This window comes from Schistocerca cancellata, chromosome 2 (assembly GCF_023864275.1).
Source record: "Schistocerca cancellata isolate TAMUIC-IGC-003103 chromosome 2, iqSchCanc2.1, whole genome shotgun sequence".
In the NCBI taxonomy this organism is placed as follows: domain Eukaryota; kingdom Metazoa; phylum Arthropoda; class Insecta; order Orthoptera; family Acrididae; genus Schistocerca; species Schistocerca cancellata.
This window is the reverse complement of record NC_064627.1, coordinates 221,612,612-221,633,417: the sequence shown is the minus strand read 5'-3', so window position 1 is coordinate 221,633,417 and position 20,806 is coordinate 221,612,612. Positions and strand designations below refer to the sequence as shown.

Sequence of the window (20,806 nt, the reverse complement as noted above, 5' to 3'; positions counted from 1 at the left end):
CAGATTTGTGGGAGCAGTCATCGCCACGGCTAAGAGGAATGTACCCAGAGGCTACCGGAAAGAGTACATCCCAGGCTGGAATGAGAGATGCGAAGACCTGTACCAGGAATTTACCGAAACCAACGACCAAGAAATCGTGGACGAACTGTTGCACAGCTTGGACGCAGCTCGACGGGAAAAATGGATGGACACCGTGGAGAATCTAGATTTCACTAAATCCAGTAGGCAAGCATGGACCCTACTTCGTAACCTGGGAGGCAGTAAACGTAAAATAAAAAACACCCACCCGATAACCCCTAACAATGTGGCCGCACACATAGTTAGAACCTCAAGAGCACCAAGGGACAGAACACACACCACGACCGTCAAACGTGAATTAAGATCCTTAAAACGAAGGGCATCGCCTACCTCCGAATTTTCCCAGCCTATCACAGCGGAAGAAGTTGCAGCAGCCGTGTCAAAAATCAAAAGTGGCAAGGCTCCCGGCTTCGATGGCATCCACCCGGAATTCCTACTTCACTGTGGAAAATATACTAGAACATGGCTCGCAAACTTCTTAACAGATATTTTAGAATCGGGTAATATCCCACACCAGCTTAAACGAGCAAAGATTATAGCGATACTAAAGCCAGGCAAACCTAACGACATGCCCCAAAACTACCGCCCTATCGCTCTGCTGAACTGTGTCTATAAGCTGCTGGAACGTATCATCTACAACAGAATAAGCGGAAAAATTCTTGAAGTGGTACCGATTGAACAGGCAGGTTTTCGACCCAACCGCAGTTGCACCGACCAGATCCTCTCCCTAGCAACTCACATAGAGGCGAGCTTTCAGAAAAAACTCAAAACATCAGTAGCCTTTATTGACCTATCAGCCGCTTATGATACCGTTTGGCGACAAGGCCTCATATTTAAGTTGCTGCGGGTCATACCATGTAACAAGCTGGCCAACCTCATTGATAACATGCTCACAGATAGAAGTTTCAGAGTCATAATGGGCGACTTAAAAAGTGACCAAATGAAGCTCAACAATGGTTTACCACAAGGCTCCGTTCTGGCGCCATTGATGTTTAACCTCTACATATCTGACTTACCTGAAACCACTTCTCAAAAATTCGGATATGCCGACGACTGGGCAATAGCTGCAAGAGGCAGATCAATGGAGGCAACGGAAAACACATTAACTGCGGATCTAACAAAGCTGGGAGATTACTTCCGAAGGTGGAGATTACGGCCAAACGCGACAAAAACGGAGGTGACATGCTTTCACCTCGACAATGCCCAAGCAAAAAGAAAGCTCAACGTTCATTTCGAAAACAGGCTGCTAAACCATAATAATTACCCCAGATATCTAGGCGTCACCTTTGATAGAACCCTAACATTCAAGGAACACCTACGTAATACAGCCGCAAAACTTAAAACTCGAAATAATATCATACAGAAGCTATGTGGGACTACATGGGGCTCTTCTGCGGCTGTACTGAGATCTTCGGCTCTGGGACTTGTCTACACAACAGCAGAATATGCCGCACCGGTATGGCTAAACAGTAAACACACAGACTTGATCGATGCTCAACTAAACTACACAATGAGGATGATATCAGGAACAATAAAGCTAACGCCTTTACACTGGCTACCTATACTGAGCAACATTCTCCCACCGGACCTGCGCAGAGAGAACGCTCTCTTACGCGAGTATGGAAAAGTGCTGAACAACGAGAAACTGCCAATCCATAAGGATGTTCCCGCCCTGGAGATGAACAGATTGCGCTCCAGACACCCCTCTTTAAAAAAGGCAAAAAATACGCATCCTGTCAACCCGGATTATGGCAACCTCTGGAAAACGCGGTGGAGAGAATCTGTGCCCCAAAACCTGCAGAATATGCCATGTATCAATGTCCAACCACCAGGATTCAATTTGCCAAGGAAAACTTGGACGACCTTGAATCGAATTCGGACAAATAACGGCAGATGTGCAGACAGCCTCCACAGGTGGGGTAAAATCACCTCCCCGAGATGTGACTGCGGTGCGGACCGGCAGACGATTCGTCACATCGTGGAAGATTGCCCTCTGAGACGTTTTGCAGGAGACCCCAATGAGTTTCTGACCGCGACTGAAAGTGCAATAGATTATGTCACAAATCTGGATGTTTGTTTGTGAACTTTTGTTTGTTATATACACTATTTTAAATACTTTTATATCTACAACTATACGTTATACACTGTGACTACTCTTTATTTCTGTGTCTTATGATTTTTATGTCTTTTTTTTATATGATGTGTTACAAGCCATAAGCTAAATAAATAAAAACTCCAGAAAAAATGGTCCTTCTTTGAATCATGTGGTCTGTCGTGAGCATTCGTGGAACACTTCTTGAGGGCACCTTTGAATTTCCAAGAGTATCACTGCACATACTGTTAGCTGTAGAGCCAATTGCCGAGTTGTGATGCGCCGGTCTGCACGAATAATGTCACCCAAGCTATTCAGCATGTCGGGAGCAGAGGGTAAGTGTGATAGAACTTCCAGAAAGTAGTCAGTCGTGGAGCTCAGTTTCTGCTCTTACCGATGCTTTAACTTTCTTTACCTATCGCTCTTATCAACTGCACCATTGCCATAAACTTCACACAAATGTTAGTGGTGTTCACCACGGTTAATTTTTGCATAACCAAGAACGGGATTACAAGACACTGCTTGTAACGAATGTCTTGCGTAGGCGCCATTTTGATGCTTGACTCGTTCAGAAATTAGGAGAAACCACATGCGCTGATATAGTACCAAACGACGGGAAAGCCGTGTGGCACCTTCGGAAAAATAAAATTCAGATTTAACAGGAATGGCTACCCACGTAGGAAAGTTGAGACAATACAAGTGGAACCGTCGACAACAGAAAATTACAGTGAAGGGGAAGAAAAACAGAGGCCAGAGGTATGCAACGTCAGATAAGCTGAAGAGACTTTCCACCATAATCCAGAATGAATTTTCGCATTGAAGCAGATTGTTCGTTGATCTCGAACTTCCTGGCAGACAAAAACAGCTGGTTGGACCGCGCCTGATGGTCTAGAGGTAAAGCGCCCTAGAAACTAAGAGACCGTGGGATCGAATCCTCATTCCACTACGAAAGTTTTCAGCCTGTCTTTAATCCAGCTTTCGTCTGTCAGCGATGCGAGTAGTCGACTGAAGCGACTCGTTGTTCAGGGCCGACGTTAAACTTTATGTCTCTCTTCCCAGGTTGGATAACTTCGGTGGATTAGGGTTACGCAAATAATAGAAACTGCGTCCAATTAAGAGACTTGCACCTGGCCATTGAGCCACACGAAATAATGATTATTATAATCTCGTCAGTCAAATATCTATTGTAAAAAGTTTCTATGGTTTCGAACCTCGGACTTTTGTCGTTCACGGGCAGTTGTTCTACCGACTGCATGAGCTTAGGTGATGTTTGGGAGGTAGGAGATGAGGTAGCGACGGAAGTGAAACTGTGAGGTCAGGTCGTCAATCGCAGTTGAATAGTGAGTCAGTAGAGCATTTGTCCGCGAAAGGGAAAGGTCCCAGGCACGGATCACGGGCTGGCTCACAATTTTAATTTGCCAGGAAGTTTTTACGCCATGTAGTTTACGGATGAGGTTGTTATTATTATTATTTCTTGTGGTTGAATGGCCAGGAGCAAGTCTTTCAATTGGACGCCGTTTCTGCTACTTGCGTGTCCCTAATCTACCCAACTTATCCAAAAGGGTAAAAGGGACCTGCAGTCTAACCAAATGTCGTATCTAGCTGATAGGTCAATTCTAGATTAAACGTGGACTGAAAATTTCAATGGGCCGATCAGGATTCGATCCCACGACTTATCGGTTTCCAGGCGTGTGCTTTACCGGCGACGGACGAAGTGGTTAATAGCGACGAGACACAGATCACTCCCGCGCAAAGAAGAGGACCAACACATACACGAGCTCTGGAATTACCACCAGAGATATCAGGTGCTCTCTTTCAAAAGATAGAGCGTCAAAGATGATCCCTAAGGCACTGTGAAGGTGCCGTGGACAGAGAGCAGGAAAGAAAACTCCAGTGCAACTGAAGAACACGCCATAAAAATAGTACACGCGTAGATGGCGACACCGAGTCCGTAATCCCATGTCCGCCGTGTTGAGTTTCGGGCGGGCACAATGATTTCGGACACAACAAAATTTATGAACGTAACACATTTAACACACGAACAGAAGCAAACTGACATACCTCATCACTTAGGAAGCAGCTACATTGTAGCATAAACGTTCACACTGCTTAGTACTGAGAGAGCCAAAGAAAGTCTGTAACAGGACGGCGAAGAATTTGGCATTTGCGCAGTGCTCTCTCTCGTTTGCCATAGCTCTCTCACTTGGCTGCACACTTCCCGATAGTCACACTATGCCTTATGAGCGTCAGGACGAGGTAGAAAGGGAAACAGCGAAAGTCCCGCATTTAGATGGCAATGCGTTCCTACTCCATGCAATATAATTTCATATTTCTCAACATCACAGATCACAAGCGAAACAAATGTTTATTGTCAACTATTTTTGGAGCGGTGAAGATATGTTTTTTACCTGGTACAAACTGTCAGTGGACACGGACAATTTCACAGATTTCCGCGCTCAGGCTGCCATGTACTTATTTAGTCTCATAATCGAAAAAAATCTTTCACACGCATTTGTTGATCGCCATCTTTTATCACTATTGCAGCTCATTATGGACACGTGGAAACTCTTCCCAATCGAAACAACGAAGACCTACTCGAAAGTTTTAACGAAAAGAATTTGTCTTTTAGATGTGAATTCCACTTCGGATCACTCACTTACATCTGCAAAAGCACAGGGGCGCTTTCAACCGAAACAGCACACAGACTCGAAAACGTCTCGATAACAGATGTTAGATTGACATTGTCCTCAAAACGCTTAAAAAGCTGAATTTTAATATTTTCAACATTTCGCGGCACTGTCAGCAACTGTATAAATATTAATTTTAAATTAACAACAGCCTCAGTTGCAATGTTTACCCAGATTTAACTAGGTTTCAGTTGGGATAACCCAACATTCTTCAGAATAAAATGAACTACGATTTGTCCATTGCATTGCGAAGTGAAGGGTGCGAGGTTGCATATTTTGATAGAAATACAAATTTTTAAACACTTGCTATATGACAAAAATAACCTTCTTAACGTCCAGCTGCAGCTGCTAAACAAACCCGTAGTAATCCTCATGCGGTCAAGTTCGATGAGTAGCCCGAATATGCTAGGTTGGCTTAAAATAGTAAACGCATTGCTTCCTTCACTTTTGACGTCCACAAATGTTGTGACAGTCGATATATCTTAGTTCCTTACAGGATAACGTATACGTCAATTTCATTAGCCGCACCAGGTTATTCACAAAATTTTAAGTTTAGGAGGACATGTTGGTAACAGTGTTAACAAGCACGCATGACACACACTATCGCGCATGCGCTCTCGAGGCTATAGCCAGTTCCAGTACAACATGTGTTACTGCCGTAATGTGGTCACGAAGTGGGACCGAGGCTGTTTCCCAGATAAGTTATTGCAATATGACGATGTATTACTATATTATAGTTTTTAGTTTTTGACGTTGTCTATTATGGACAAATCGTAGTTCCTTTTATTCTGAAGGAGGTTGGGTTATCCCAACTGAAACCTAGATGAATCTAGGTAAACATTGCAACTGAGGCTGTTGTTAATTTTAAATCACAAGGAATTCTTAAAACCTAGTGTTTTCTTAAAAGTCAGGAACCTTAGAGTTACGGGCAGTGTTTTTTTGACAGAATTTGTCCTTAACACAACGCATCCTTACCAAACCACAAATAAGTTGTTGTCCACCTTGCAGTGGCTTACGGTGGGCAGCGTTCAATCAAATCCACTTCAGATGCTTGATGTGCAATTCATTCCGGATGTTGTAATTTTCATAGCCGCTCTCCTTTTTCCTTCATAAATTCAACAACAGCGTGTTTTAAATCGAAAAATCGTTCCAAGCATGCCTCTTGCCTTGACCAACGTACTTTGCAGTAAAATATGAGGTCTCCATGCTCTTCGTCCAGGTCGATCGTAAACTGTTACAACTGTCATCGGACGTGCGACTTCTGAAAATTTACTATTCGAACCATCAGTTTCATCACATGCTCTGCGCCTGAAAATCTAGCACAAAGTGCTTATTGAAGTACAAAACAATGAATCCCGTCTGTTGATCATTGTAATTTTTTTGCTCTTTCATCGTCAACTAAATCTTTAAATTGTTTCTGCATGCTGACTGATGTCGTTTCATAGTGCACCACTGGGCATTATAATTGCTACACCACGAAGATGACGTGCTACAGACGCGAAATTTAACCGACATCAAGAAGATACTGTAATATGCAAATGACTAGCTTTTCAGAGCATTCACACAAGGTTGGCGCCGGTGGCGACACCTACAACGTGCTGACACGAGGACAGTTTCCAACCGATTTCTCATACATAAACAGCAGTGGACCAGCGTTGCCTGGTGAAACGTTGTTGTGATGCCTCGTGTATGGAGGAGAAAGGCATACCATCACGTTTCCGACTTTGATAAAGGTCGGATTGTAGCCTATCGCGATTAAGGTTTATCGTATCGCGACATTGCTGCTCGCGTTGGTCGAGATCCAATGACTGTTAGCAGAATATGGAATCGGTGGGTTCAGGAGGGTAATACGGAACGCCGTGCCGGATCCCAACGGCCTCGTATCAGGCATCTTATCCGCATGGCTGTAACGGATCGTGCAGCCACGTCTCGATCCCTGTCTGACAGGGTTTTAAATGAAAAGTGTTGTGGACTACTCTAATATAGAGGCAAAACCTAAATTACAGTGACAAATTTTCGGAAGATTTTCAGTGATGAAAGTTATTCGCAATTGCCGAGTATTTCTGACAATAGCTGCATTAAGTATCATAAATTAAGAACTGCTGGAAGATCGTCACCGATGTCTATTTCTTCAGACATTGAAATAATGTCTCGACGGGCAAAATGACGATCGTTATATCAACTTTGAATACATTTATCTTCCTGAAACCGTATGGCGGGATTCCAAGTATAGTTACGAGAGGTGGAATCGTAGACAATATGACATACTGAAGTCTGGGTAGGTCCTGGAAGAGTGTTCGGGTAGCTGATGTTGTGAAGGCGACCATTCGCGACAAACAGGAAGTCTGGGTTCTTTTCCCGCTCAGGTAAAAACTTTCGACTGCCGCCAATGTAAATAAATAACTTCATACCTAATGTACCTAATGTCAGAAAGATTCCGCAATTGCGAAATAATTTCATAAATTTAGTACAAGTATGTTTCTCAGACATTGTGAAAAATTAGTATTACAAGTCTGGAGAGTTTTCTGACAGTGGCAAAATCTTCTATGTCGTTAGCCGGCGTCATGTTTCTCTGCAGTCTTTCTCGCTGCTCAACGTTTCGATTCCTTTGCTGAGATCTTTCTCGGGATTCCATTGGTGTCCCTGGAAGACTGCATACTCTCGAAAGACAGTATTCTCTTATAAAAGGCTATTTTCTCGCGTTTTACTAAAAAGCAATTACTGGGTAACAATCTTTCACGTTACTATTAGTGGGCCGTTGTCATTAGCAAATACTTCTCCAAAAAACGCCCGGAAAAAGCCTTTTGTAAGATAACGGGTACTATGTTTCGACAGTGTTCAGACGTGGAGGGACACCATTGGAAACGTGAAAAAGATCTCGGAAGATGAATCGAAACGTCGAGCTGTAAAGAAATCGGAAGAGGAATATGACGCTGCGTAACGACTCACATGATTTAATCGTCGTTGTGTAGGAATGGCTTTCGAGAGTGTTGGTGTAATTTGGCAATAATGTCTGGTAGATCGTCACAGAATAGTTGCATTTCGTTTGATATCTTACCTCCATTTATCTTTGTATCTGTATTGCGATGAAAGTATCTGTACAACAGTCGAAATGTCAATGATAAGCGCTGTGCCCTATTTGTAAACAAACTTTTTGCATACACTCACGTTCCTTACTGTTGACGGCAGTAGTGCTGACTTAACCCATCGCCCTCACGTTTGCACTCAGCCCTGCTCGATTTTCTCTCATGATTGTATTTCCGACAGTGCTATTTGTACCTTAACAGTGACACAAAGCACCGGTAGGTTTACTGATGAAGAACTGCCCAGTGTACACTTCAAGCATGGTCGGTTCACTGAACGCAATGGAGAAACGGTAAAACGACGCTGTGGTGAGTTACTCCTGCAGTAGCAGACACCACCTTACAGTACCTTTGCATTTGAGGATTGTCGCATTACTCCGTGTTTTATATTGTACTTTTGGTGATGACGTATTACATGATGTTTCACAGAAACAAAGGAGATATGGGTAATAAACCGTAATCATATTAGTAATTCGCAAAGCGTAACGGGAGACTACAGGACTCTTATATCGAAAATACTCAGAAAATGTCCCTGAAGATTAGAACTGTCGAAGGAGTTCGGGTTCACTGTGCAGAAAATCTGAGGGAGACAAAGGTCAATCTGATAGTCTGTTGGTTTTACGCGCCTGTGTCTGGTGTCTGAGGAGTCACTCGCTGTTCGAGAAAGAAAATGAGGTGGCAAAGAATAGGTGTATTACACTCACGATGAGCTTTCAGGAATGCAGCTGAGTTGCGTTTCCATCACTTTTTCCTCTCACAATATTTCGACGACCAATCCAGTCGCCTTCTTCAGGTCCTGCGAGCTGTGCAGTTATGTGTACTTGAGCTTAAACTCCAACCAACCTGTGACCTATTGTTGGTTTCGCGCCGCTACTTATAGCTGAATTACACTCCTGATACCCACCCCATACTTTGATGCTCTTTTGTTTTTCGAGCCGCTTTTATACGCTGTTTAACGACATTTTCTCAACATCTCCCAGCAAACAAAAGAACATCCAAGGGCATAGTGAGTGTCGGGAGTTGAACTCAGCTACACACGGGAGCAATGATAGTTGTTTGGGGTCCAGAAACTGAGTACACGTAACAGTTTAACTTGCAGCACCTGATGAAGACAGCTGGGTTGGTAGTCGAAATTTTGTAAAAAAATTAAAAAAAAATTTTATTTATTATTTTGAGCTTTTCATCAGTACAGAGTCTTATCTCCAACATAATAATTTACTTGGAAATTACAATACAAACAATAAACGTTCTTAAACTATACTCTCGAAATATTTCTCCAGGTGTTTCGATCTTGCGTGTCCTCTTCCTCTGCGCCCATTCTCCTCATTGTGTGCTGTACATTTTGGAGCCACGTGGTCGCAGGACGTCCTCTTCTTCTTCTCCCCTCCGGTTCCCACTCCAGTATCAATTTTGGTATTTTGGCTTCCTCCATTCGTCGTACATGCCCGTACCACTGTAATTTCTTCCTATCCATTACGTCATATATTCTTTCTTTTATTTCCATTCTCCTTATTACTTCGGTGTTCCTCATCTTTTCTTTCCTGGAGATTCTTGTCGATCTTCTCCAAAAGTCCATCTCTAGAGCTTGTAATTTTTTAATGTGCTTCATGTTAATTGTCCAGGTCTCCGTTCCATACAGAACCACACTCTCTAATATGGATTTGTATATTAATTTTTTAGTTCTGCTCATTACATTCCTGCTCCATAAGACTGAGTTAAGCATCCTAATGACCCTCCGTCCGCTACTAAAAAAAAATTTAAAAAATAAATAAAAAGCAGCCGTTACTGGCAGTGACACATCACACCAAAGTTACTTTCGGCCTTAAAACGGAATCAACAGCGGCTTTTATTGACAGTAACACATCATGCGAAAGTTACTTCCGTCCTTAAGTTTTACACTCCGCTGTCTATATACCTCATGGAAAGCTTTTATACTTTGAAGCGCCAAAGAAACTGGTATAGGCATGCGTATTCAAACAGGTGTAACACTCGGCTCACGAGCGATAGTACACAGCATCTCCGAGGTAGCGATGAAATAGGGATTGCCGGCCACTGAGGCCCAGCGCTTCTAGGCGTTTCAGTCCGGAACCGCGCTGCTGCTACGGTCGCAGGTTCCAATCCTGCCTCGGGCATCGATGTGTGTGATGTCCTTACGTTAGTTAGGTTTAATTAGTTCTAAGTTTTAGGCCACTGATGACCACAGAAGTTAGGTCGCTTAGTGCTCAGAGCCTTTTGAACCATTGATCTGTTACCCTCCTTGAATGTTCGTTTTTAAAAGCGATATCTTCCATTCTTTTTAGTACTTCCTTTCTTAGAAATCTAAGGCCTCTTGGTTTAAATCTTACTGCAGAACATTTTATCAGTTCCTTATTTACACCTTCACTTCCTATCACCTTTCGGTTCTTCATATATCTGAGAGCATGCTGTAATTTTTGGTATTTCTTGTGGTAGGGATTTGATTTCAAAGCTTCCTCATTTTCTAGGTTCATTCGTGAGTCCACATTTTTTTGTACTGATGCTATCAGTCTTTGTTCCTTATCACATAAACAGCTTCCACATCCTTTTCCATATATCTCCGGTGAACTTCATTTTCAAACCTGGAGCACGATCTATGCTTGAAATGAGTCTTCGAGGCATGTTGACCGACTGAATTTATACTGACGGCATGTGCCAGGTGACAATCAAGCACGCAGCGCTCTCCATTGAACTCCACTGAGAATGCTCGTGAGCGCACGTGGCTATACGTAGTGTTTTCCTATGGTCCAGAGAAACTGATCAAAATTACGGGGTGATCAAAAAGTCAATATAAATTTGAAAACTGTATAAATCGCGGAATAATGTAGACAGAGAGGTACAAATTGACACACATGGTTGGAATGACATGGGGATTTATTAGAACCAAAAAATACAAAAGTTCAAAAAATGTCCGACAGATGGCACTTCATCTGATCAGAATAGCAATAATTAGCATAACAAAGTAAGACAAAGCCAAGACGATGTTCTTTACAGGAAACGCTCAATATGTCTACCATCATTCCTCAACAATAGCTGTAGTCGAGGAATAATGTTGTGAACAGCACTGTAAAGCATGTCCGCAGTTATGGTGAGGCATTGGCGTCGGATGTAGTCTTTCAGCATCCCTAGAGATGTCGGTCGATCACCATACACTTGCGAGTTCAGGTAACCCCAAAGCCAATAATGACACGGACTGAGGTCTGGGGAACTGGGAGGCCGAGCATGACGAAAGTTGCGGCTGAGCACACGATCATCACCAAACGACGCGCGCAGGAGATCAGTCGGACATATTATGAACTTTTTTTTTTTTTTTTTTGGTTCTAATAAAACCCTGTGTCATTCTAAGGATGTGTGTCAAATTATACATCTACATTATTAAGTTTTCAAATTTATACTAACTTTTTGATCACCCTGTATATAGCTGCTAATTAATGAGAACCGTGCGTAGCTTTTTTGACTATGCGATACAGTTGGATGTAGTACGACGCTTGCGACACTGCAGATGTTAGAGGGAAAGGAGAGCAGGTCCGCTGTAACTCAAAACAGTATATTTTCTCCTTCCACCGCCCCTTCCTCTCCCAACCCCCTTCCGATTATTGTTAAACAGTTTAAATGGCTCTGAGCACTATGGAACTTAACATCAGAGGTCATCAGTCGCCTAGAACTTAGAACTACTTAAACCTCACTAACCTAAGGACACCACACACATCCGTGCCCGAGGCAGGATTCGAATCTGCGACCGTAGCGGTCGTGCGGTTCCAGACTGTAGGGTCTAGAACCACTCGGCCACTCCGGCCGGCTCTGTACCAGTAACCAGAAGGAAAAGCCTGAAGAGGAAAAGCTATAGCTTGGTTGGGGCGGTCGGCGAACGTGCAGTTATTAGTGTGGCTAAATTAGGCGCGGTGCGCGGCGAGGCGCTTGCACACCCCTGGCGGCGCGGCCTGACGGATGCTGCGGCGCGGCCCGCGGCGGATGCCTGCACGGAGCGCGGACTCGGACGCGCCACATCCCTAATGCCCGCGCTGGGGCGGCGCCGCGGAATTTAGAAGCGGCCGCCGGCAACTTCGCTGAGTTATGGCGGGCCCGGCCGGGTGACGGCGGTTTGGAACCGGAGTCGCTATAAACGTTTCTCAAGCCGGCCGCGTGCGCGCGGTGCTTCCCGCCGACACCTGCGGCTGCTTCCACAGGGCGCAGGTTGTACACCTGTAAGCAGCTCGCCGCCGCAGCTGTACACCGGTGGGGCCATTGCGATGACACGCACGTGCAGTACCTGGCACGTATCTAGCGGCTCGATTGCTGCTCGTTTGACGCAGCTAAGACAAGTGAGAAAACGCGTAATTCAACCGCCATTTTAACGCAATTAAAAAAAAGGGTTGCCTCGAGAGAGGTTGCAACTTGTAAGAAACTCAAACATGCGATCCAAAAGGTGGCTCAAATAGCCAAACAAGCTTCAAAAAAGTGTACAGCGGGTACACTAGCCCGAACAGGACAACTTTCGACATGAGGACTCCAAAGGCGCACTGAATAAGCGGTACAAGCGCATGTCGAAATAAAGGAGAGAGTGATGCGCTACAGCAGGGTAATGAGCAAGCAGTCAAATAATATTCCAGGAACTGTGATACACGCAACACTGCTCGGATCTCAGGAAAAACACCAACGCACGAGACTAATTAAGCGCTCACTGAGTCTTAATAAATTAGAACAATATTAATAGCTTCAGCTGTTGACGGGCGTTGATGTATATCAAGGGGGACGGGTGAAAATGTATGCCCCGACCGGGATTCGAACCCGGGATCTCCTGCTTACGTGGCAGACGCTCTACCCACCTGAACCACCGAGTGCACAGAGGATAGTGCTACTGCACGGAATATCTTGCGCACGCCTCCCACAAGACCTACATTCTCACCTTGTATGTCCACACACTACATTCGTAGTGTCCCACTCCAACACACTCATTACTATTCGAAGACATTCTTACCAAGTCCCGTAAGAGTTGGGGGAATATGTGTACATCCGCACAGAAGAAGAAGGTCATGGCCGGTATTTGCAGAACTATATACTTATTTTTTTATATGGTGTCTGTTCTTTCGGACATGTCCGAAAGAACAGACACCATTGATGACCTGCAGTCGTCTAGAACGAAATTAGAATTATATTAATACCTTCAGCTGTTGATGGGCGTTGATATATATCAACGGGGACAGGTGAAAATGTGTGACCCGACTGGGACTCGGACTCGGGATCTCCTGGTTACATGGCAGATTGTTCTGGCAATACCGTCCATCACCTTCTTTTTCTGTGCGGATGCACACATATTCCCCGAACTCTTGCGGGACTTAATAAGAATATCTTCCACGAGTAGTGAGTGTGTTGTGGTGGGACACTACGAATGTAGTGTGTGGACATACAAGGTGAGAATGTGGGTCTCGCGGGAGGCACTATCCTCTGTGCCCTCGGTGGCTCATATGTATAGAGCGTCTCCCTTATAAGCAGGAGATCCCGGGTTCGAGTCCCAGTCGGGGCACACATTTTCACCTGTCCCAGTTGATATATATCAACGCCCGTCAACAGCTGAAGGTATTAATATAATTCTAATTTCGTTCTAGGTGGTTGCAGGTCATCAATGGAGTCTGTTCTTTCGGACATGTCCGAATGGACAGACACCATATCCATATAAGTATAGAGTCTTAATAAGTCCAAAAGCATCCACGCTTCGTCCCGCGGATAAACCAGCACCAACAGCGAGATCTAGAAAACAGAACTTGCCAGAGGCGGCGCGTCTTCCGGTCGCGGTGCATCCCGGGCTCAGGAACGTCCTCCTGGGCGTGTTTATGCTGCATCTCCTTACTCGCCCAGCGTGATCCAAAAAGAATCCTTCCGAACTGAGCGCCTCATAGACAAAACAGGGCGCCAGCGACCTCTTTCAATAGCAACCACTAGTAATCTCTCCCTGTGCGCTGACCCAGCCTGCTCTGTCTAAGCAAACCAAAGACAGCCTCACATTGCAACACCACAGACATACGATTCGGGCGCGAGATACCTACGTTGCAACATGGCTCAACAGCATCTCGTTTAAGCGCTCTTACAACTGGTGCTCAAAATTCTCCCTCAGGACGAATAACATCTTGGTCACAATAACGTTACCACCAAGGTATACGTACTATATCACCTACACATGAACTCACAGTATTCTCAATCCTGGCAGGGTCGCCAATTGTAAAGCACCTGTGATCTTTCAGAATTTGTTAGGTGACTAATAGTAAGGAATGAAAAGAAGAAGTTTTACAGACAACACATTTACATTACAACAAATTTTAGAGAAACACAAGGGATAAAAAAAGAAAAATGAATAATTTTCAAGGATAATGTAAAAACTTTCGCTCAATAAATACACAGTGGTGTACAAAACTTAAGAACGAAAGTAACTTTCGCGTGATTTATCACTACCAATAACATAGCTCAATGAAACTTGGATCATACGTAGAAAGAATTGCTACAGTGTAGTAGAGAAGGTAACTGCGAGAAATACGCAGTGAGATGAGCAGAAATGACATTTTCATTCAAAGACAATAATTACACTGAAGTCACCGCGACTGGTGATGGTCTCCTGGACATTACAGAAGGCGAGACATGGTTCTTAATAGTGTGTGTGATCACCAGTAACGGCAATGGATGCTCTGCCACGTGCTCTCAAGCAACCACAGTGTTAGCAAGGAGTTCTCGTGGCGGGCTGTTCTGGATGGTTTCTCGTGGCTGTGGAGGTACTGCAATATGTCTCCCCAACGCGTCCCTCTAGTGTTCGATGGGATGTAATTCGGGGACTCGGCAGGCCACTCCATTCACCGAATATCATCTCGTTGCAAGAGCTCCCCGAACTGCGCTGTTCGATGTGGTCGCGCATTCTCACTCATAAAAGTAGAGTCAGGGCCTAGTGCACCCCTGAGAAGACGCAGTGGGCAAGGAGTACGCTGTCACAATAACATTAACTGGTGAGCGTACCCTGTTCAAGGATTTGGAAGTCAGTACGCCCATCCAACACAATGCTTCCTACACCACGACACCTAGACCACTAAAACGATCATGTTCCACAACTTTCCTGGCTGCACTGCGTGTTCCCACCTCTCGCCAGAAGAGGGTAAGTCCAGAAACACTACTCAGACTGAATTTGCTCTCATCCGAGATGAGCACGCGGCCCTACTCTTACTTAGTCGCTCTCAATGCTCATGGCACTATCGCAAACAGTTACGCGCAGTGTGGGTGTCGTTCCATTGTGAAGTGTGAGATTCCGTGCCTTGCAGTCTACATCTACATCTACACCCATACTCCACAAGCCATCTGACGGTGTGTGGAGGAGGGTACTTTGAGTACCTCTATCGATTCTCCCTTCTATTCCAGTCTCGTATTGTTCGAGGAAAGAAAGATTGTCGGTATGCCTCTGTGTGAGCTCTAATATCTCTGATTTTATCCTCATGGTCTCTTCGCGAGATATACGTAGGGGGGAGCAATATACTGCTTGACTCCTCGGTGAACGTATGTTCTCGAAACTTTAACAAAATCCCGTACCGAGCTACTTCATTTGGTGAAGAATAGTGACAAAATAACAGCGACTACAGTTTGGAGGAGTGCTTAGCGACAAGCGTGTGGACCCATGAAAGAAAGCACAATGACGCAAATATGACACAGGAGGATTCGTTTCGTGAACGGTTGGGTAAGGAGTCACTGCGCGCACGAAAGTGTGTGTTGAATGATCCGTCAATGAAGAGGATTGTGACGAAAGATAAGACGATAACAGCTGCAAAACTCACTGCAGGACTGAATGGTGCACTCGCGGACCCTGTCAGAACGAAAACAACACGAAGGAAACTCTATAAGCAAAAAATTGCAGAGCGTGTGGAATTCCAAGGCCACTCGTCAGTGAGGCAAATGCCCGAAACCGGAAAACATAGTGCCGAAGCAATAAAATCAGGACCATGGAGCAATGGAAGACATTCATTTGGTCGCATGATTTCTGTTCCAGACTGAATTCAACTTCTGGCCGAGTTTACGTCCAAAGACTGAAACATGGCGCGGGTCCTGTGATGAGTTGGACAGCCTTATCTTGATATTCGTTAGACACTACGTTTATTCTGCAAGGTTGCATTACTGCCAAGAATTATGTGACAATTTTGGCTGATCAGATCCATCCCATGGTGCAATGTTTGTTCTCCAATGATGATGCTCTGTTCCAAGACGACAGGGTCACTATCCGCCCCAGCTCTCATCGTCCAGAAATCTACATCTACATCCATACTCCCCTAGCCACCTGGCGGTGTGTGGCGGAGGGTATTTTGAGTACCTCTATCGGTTCTCCCTTCTATTCCAGTCTCGTATTGTTCGTGGAAAGAGATTGTTGCTATGCCTTTGTGTGGGCTCTAATCTCTCTGATTTTATCCTCGTGGTCTCTTCGAGAGATATATGTACGAGGGAGCAATATACTGCTTGACTCCTCGGTGAAGGTATGTACTCGAAACTTCAACAAAAGCCCGTACCGAGCTACTGAGGGTCTCTCCTGCAGAGTCTTCCACTGGAGTTTATCTGTCATCTCCGTAACGCCTTCGCGATTACTAAATGATCCAGTAACGAAGTGCGCTGCTCTCCGTTGGATCTTCTCTATCTCTTCTATCAACCCTATCTCGTACGGATCCCACACCGATGAGCAGTACTCAAGCAGTGGGCGAAAAAGTGTACTGTAACCCACTTCCTTTGTTTTCGGACTCCATTTTCTTAGGATTCTTCCAATGAATCTCAGTCTGGCATCTGCTCTACCGACGATTAATTTTATATGGTCATTCCATTTTAAATCACTCCTAATGCCTACTCCCAGTTAATTTATGGAATTAACTGCTTCCAGTTGCTGACCTGCTATATTGTAGCTAAATGACAAAGGATATTTCTTTCTATGTATTCGCAGCACATTACACTTGTCTACATTGAGATTCAATTGCCATTTCCTGCACCATGCGTCAATTCGTTGCAGATCCTCGTACATTTCAGTATAATTTTCCATTGTTACAACCTCTCGATATACTACAGCATCATCCGCAAAAAGCCTCAGTGAACTTCCGATGTTATCCATAAGGTCAATTAAATATATGTCGTGAATGGCAACGGTCCTACGACACTCCCCGGCGGCACACCTGAAATCACTCTTACTTCGGAAGACTTCTCTCCATTGATAATGACATGCTGCGTTCTGTTATCTAGAAACTCTTCAATCCAATCACACAATTGGTCTGATAGTCCATATGCTCTTACTTTGTTCATTAAACAACTGTGGGAACTGTATCGAACGCCGTGCGGAAATCAAAAAACACGGCATCTACCTGGGAACCCGTGTCTATTGCCCTCTGAGTCTCGTGGACGAATAGCGCGAGCTGGGTTTCACACGATCGTCTTTTTCGAAACCCATGCTGATTCCTACAGAGTAGAGTTCTAGTCTCCAGAGAAGTCATTATACTGGAACATAATACGTGTTCCAAAATTCTACAACTGATCGATGTTAGAGATATAGGTCTATAGTTCTGCACATCTGTTTGACGTCCCTTCTTGAAAACGGGGATGACCTGTGCCTTTTTCTAATCCTTTGGAACGTTACGCTCTTCTAGAGACCTACGGTACACCGCTGCGAGAAGAGGGGCAAGTTCCTTCGCGTACTCTGTGTAAAATCGAACTGGTATCCCATCAGGTCCAGCGGCCTTTCGTCTTTTGAGCGATTTTAATTGTTTTTCTGTCCCTCTGTTATCTATGTCGATATCTATCATTTTGTCATATGTGCGGCAATCTAGAGAAGGAACTACAGTGCAGTCTTCCTCTGCGAAACAGCTTTGGTAAAAGACATTTAGTATTTCGGCCTTTGGTCTGTCATCCTCTGTTTCAGTACCATTTTGGTCACAGAGTGTCTAGACATTTTGTTTTGATCTACCTATCGCTTTGACATAAGACCTAAATTTCGTAGGATTTTCTGTCAAGTCAGTACATAGAACTTTACTTTCGAATTCATTGAACGCCTCTCGCATAGCCCTCCTCACACTACATTTCGCTTCGCGTAATTTTTGTTTGTCTGCAGATCTTTGGCTATGTTTATGTTTGTTGTGAGGTTCCCTTTGCTTCCGTAGCAGTTTTCTAACTCTGTTGTTGTACCACGGTGGCTCAGTCCTGTTAAATATGGTTGGAATTGAACCCTCTAACTGACGTGCCTCTCTTCTTGCCCGCTGCACAACGTAGCAGTCACCTGCGTCTGTAGTTGGCCCTGGTCGACCAGTCTTCATCACCGGGCATAGTGCCTGTGGTTGCCATCGCTCCGCACGAACGTGTAACAATTCCTTGCGTAATACCAAACTGCTGGGTTACTTTCGTCGCACTTCGTTATTCTTCTAGTTTCCCGAAGAGTATTCCCCGTATGAAGTTGTCCTGATTTTGTCTCCTGGCTATTTCGCAATTAAAAACAGCACTACAGCTCACCCTAATTGTTCTTTTCCCATTCTCCTTCAACTGTCTCGCGCTGGAGGGCATGCCCTGTTTGGCGCTATAGTCGCACACTGACCTCGCGCCATATTGCGTGCAACTTCCTGTGCAGAATTGGGAGAATTCTGGCAACACGTTCCCGCACTTTCATTCATTTCCACCGAGTAGTTAATATGTTATGTTACTTTATCAGTCTCCTCCATATATTTTGCATAGCAGTGTGTTGTGGGAGATATTGAGAAGAAGAGAGATAATAGTACATTTTTTACACATAATTCGGATGATCTGCAGTAATACAAAAATCCAAATAAATGAGCGTAATGAGAAAAGAAGAGAGAATTTACATCTACATGTACATTACGTGATTACTCTGCTATTCACAATAAAGTGCCCAGCAGAGGGTTCAATGAACCACCTTCAAGCTGTCTCTACCGTTCCATTCTCAAACGGCGCGCGGGAAACACGAACACTTAAATTTTTCTGTGCAAGCCCTGGTTTCTCTTATTTTATCGTGATGATCAATTCTCCCTCTGTAGGTAGGTGCCAACAGAATTTTTTCTCAATTGCAGGAGAAAACTGGTGATTGAAATTTTATGAGAAGATCCCGTCGCAACGAAAGAAGCGATTGTTTTAGTGGTTGCCACTCCAATTCACGTAACATGTCTGTGGCACTGTCTCCCCTATTTCGCGGTAATACAAACGAAGCCGCCCCTCTTTGAACATTTTCGATGTCATCCGTCAGTCCCACCTGATGCGGATCCCACACCGCACAGCAATACTCCAAAATAGGGCGGACACGTGTGGTGTAAGCAGTCTCTTTAGTACATCTGTTGCACCTTCTGAGTGTTCTGCCAATGAATCTCAGTTTTTGATTTGTTCTACCCACAACATTATCTATTGGATCGTTCCAATTTAGGTTACTTGTAATTGTAATCCCCAGGTATTTAGTTGAATTTACAACCTTCAGATTTGTGTGACTTATCGCGTAATCGAAATTTAGCGGATTTCTTTTAGTACTCGTGTGAATAACTTCACACTTTTCTTTATTCACAGTCAATTGCCACTTTTCGCACGACACATATATCTTATCTAAATCATTTTGCAATTCATTTTGGTCATCTGATGACTTTATAAGACAGTAAATGACATCATCATCTGCAAATAATCTAAGAGGGCTACTGAGATTGTCTACTCTGTCGTTAATATTGATCAGGAACAATGGAGAGCCTATAACACTTCCTTGGGGAACGCCAGATATTAATTCTGTTTTACTCGATGACATTCCGTATATTACTACGGACTGTGTGAGCTTTCTGACAGAAAGTCACGAATCCAGTCGCACAACTGAGGCGATATTCCATAGGCACGCAGGTTGGTTAGAAAACGCTTGTGAGGAACGGTGTCGAAAGCCTTCTGGAAATCTAAAAATGTGGAATCAGTTTGACATCCCCTGTCGATATCACGCATTACTTCTTGAGTACAAAGAGCTAGGTGTGTTTCACAAGAACGATGTTTCCTGAATCCGTGCTGAATGCGTGTCAATAAATCGTTTTCTTCGCGGCAATTCATAATGTTCGGATACAGTATATGTTCCAAGACCCTACTGCAAACCGACGTTAGTGATATAGGTCTGTAATTCAGCGGACTACTGCTACTTTCCTTTTTGGGTGCTGGTGTGACTTGAGCAATTTTCAAGTTTTTATGTACGGACCTTTCTGTGAGCGAGTGGTTGCATATAATTGCTAAATATGGAGCTATTACATCAGCATACTCTGAAAGGAGTCTGACGGGTATACAATCTGGACCGGAGGCCTTGCCTTTATTGTCATTTAAGCTGCGTTGCTACACCAAGGTTATCTACTTCTATGTTTCTTCATCTTTGCAGTTGTTCTTGATTGGAATACAGGAATATTTACTTTTTATTATTTGCGAAGGAGTTTGGGAGAACCGTGTTTAATAACTCTGTTTTAGTGGCACTGTCATCTGTGACTTCACCGGTGTTATCGCGCAGTGAAGGTGCTGATTGCGTCTTGCCACTGGTGTGCTTTATGTATGACCCAGAATCTCTCTGGGTTTTCTGCCAGATTCCGGGACAGAGTTTCGTTGTGCAAATTATTAAAAAGCATCTCGCGTTGAAGTGCCCGCTATATTTCGAACTTCTACAAAACTTCGCCATTCTTGGGGATTTTGCGTTCTTTTCAGTTTGGCATGCTTCTTCCGTTGTTTCTGCAACAGCGATCTGACTCGTTTTGTGTACCGCGGGGGATCAGTAGTATGACTTATTAATTTATGTGGTATATATATCTCTTTGCCGTCAATACTATCTCTCTGAAATCATTCCATATTTT

At 44.2% G+C, this 20,806-nt stretch overlaps 1 protein-coding gene and 1 non-coding gene across 2 annotated transcripts in view; both read right to left on the bottom strand.

Moving 5' to 3' along the window:
• Positions 1–20,806, bottom strand: part of LOC126161548 (protein Wnt-6-like) — a 651,979-nt gene that overhangs the window by 75,577 nt on the left and 555,596 nt on the right. The window lies entirely within an intron of this gene.
• Positions 12,723–12,797, bottom strand: Trnat-cgu (transfer RNA threonine (anticodon CGU)). The gene has a single exon. It is a non-coding gene; the product is annotated as a tRNA-Thr (tRNA).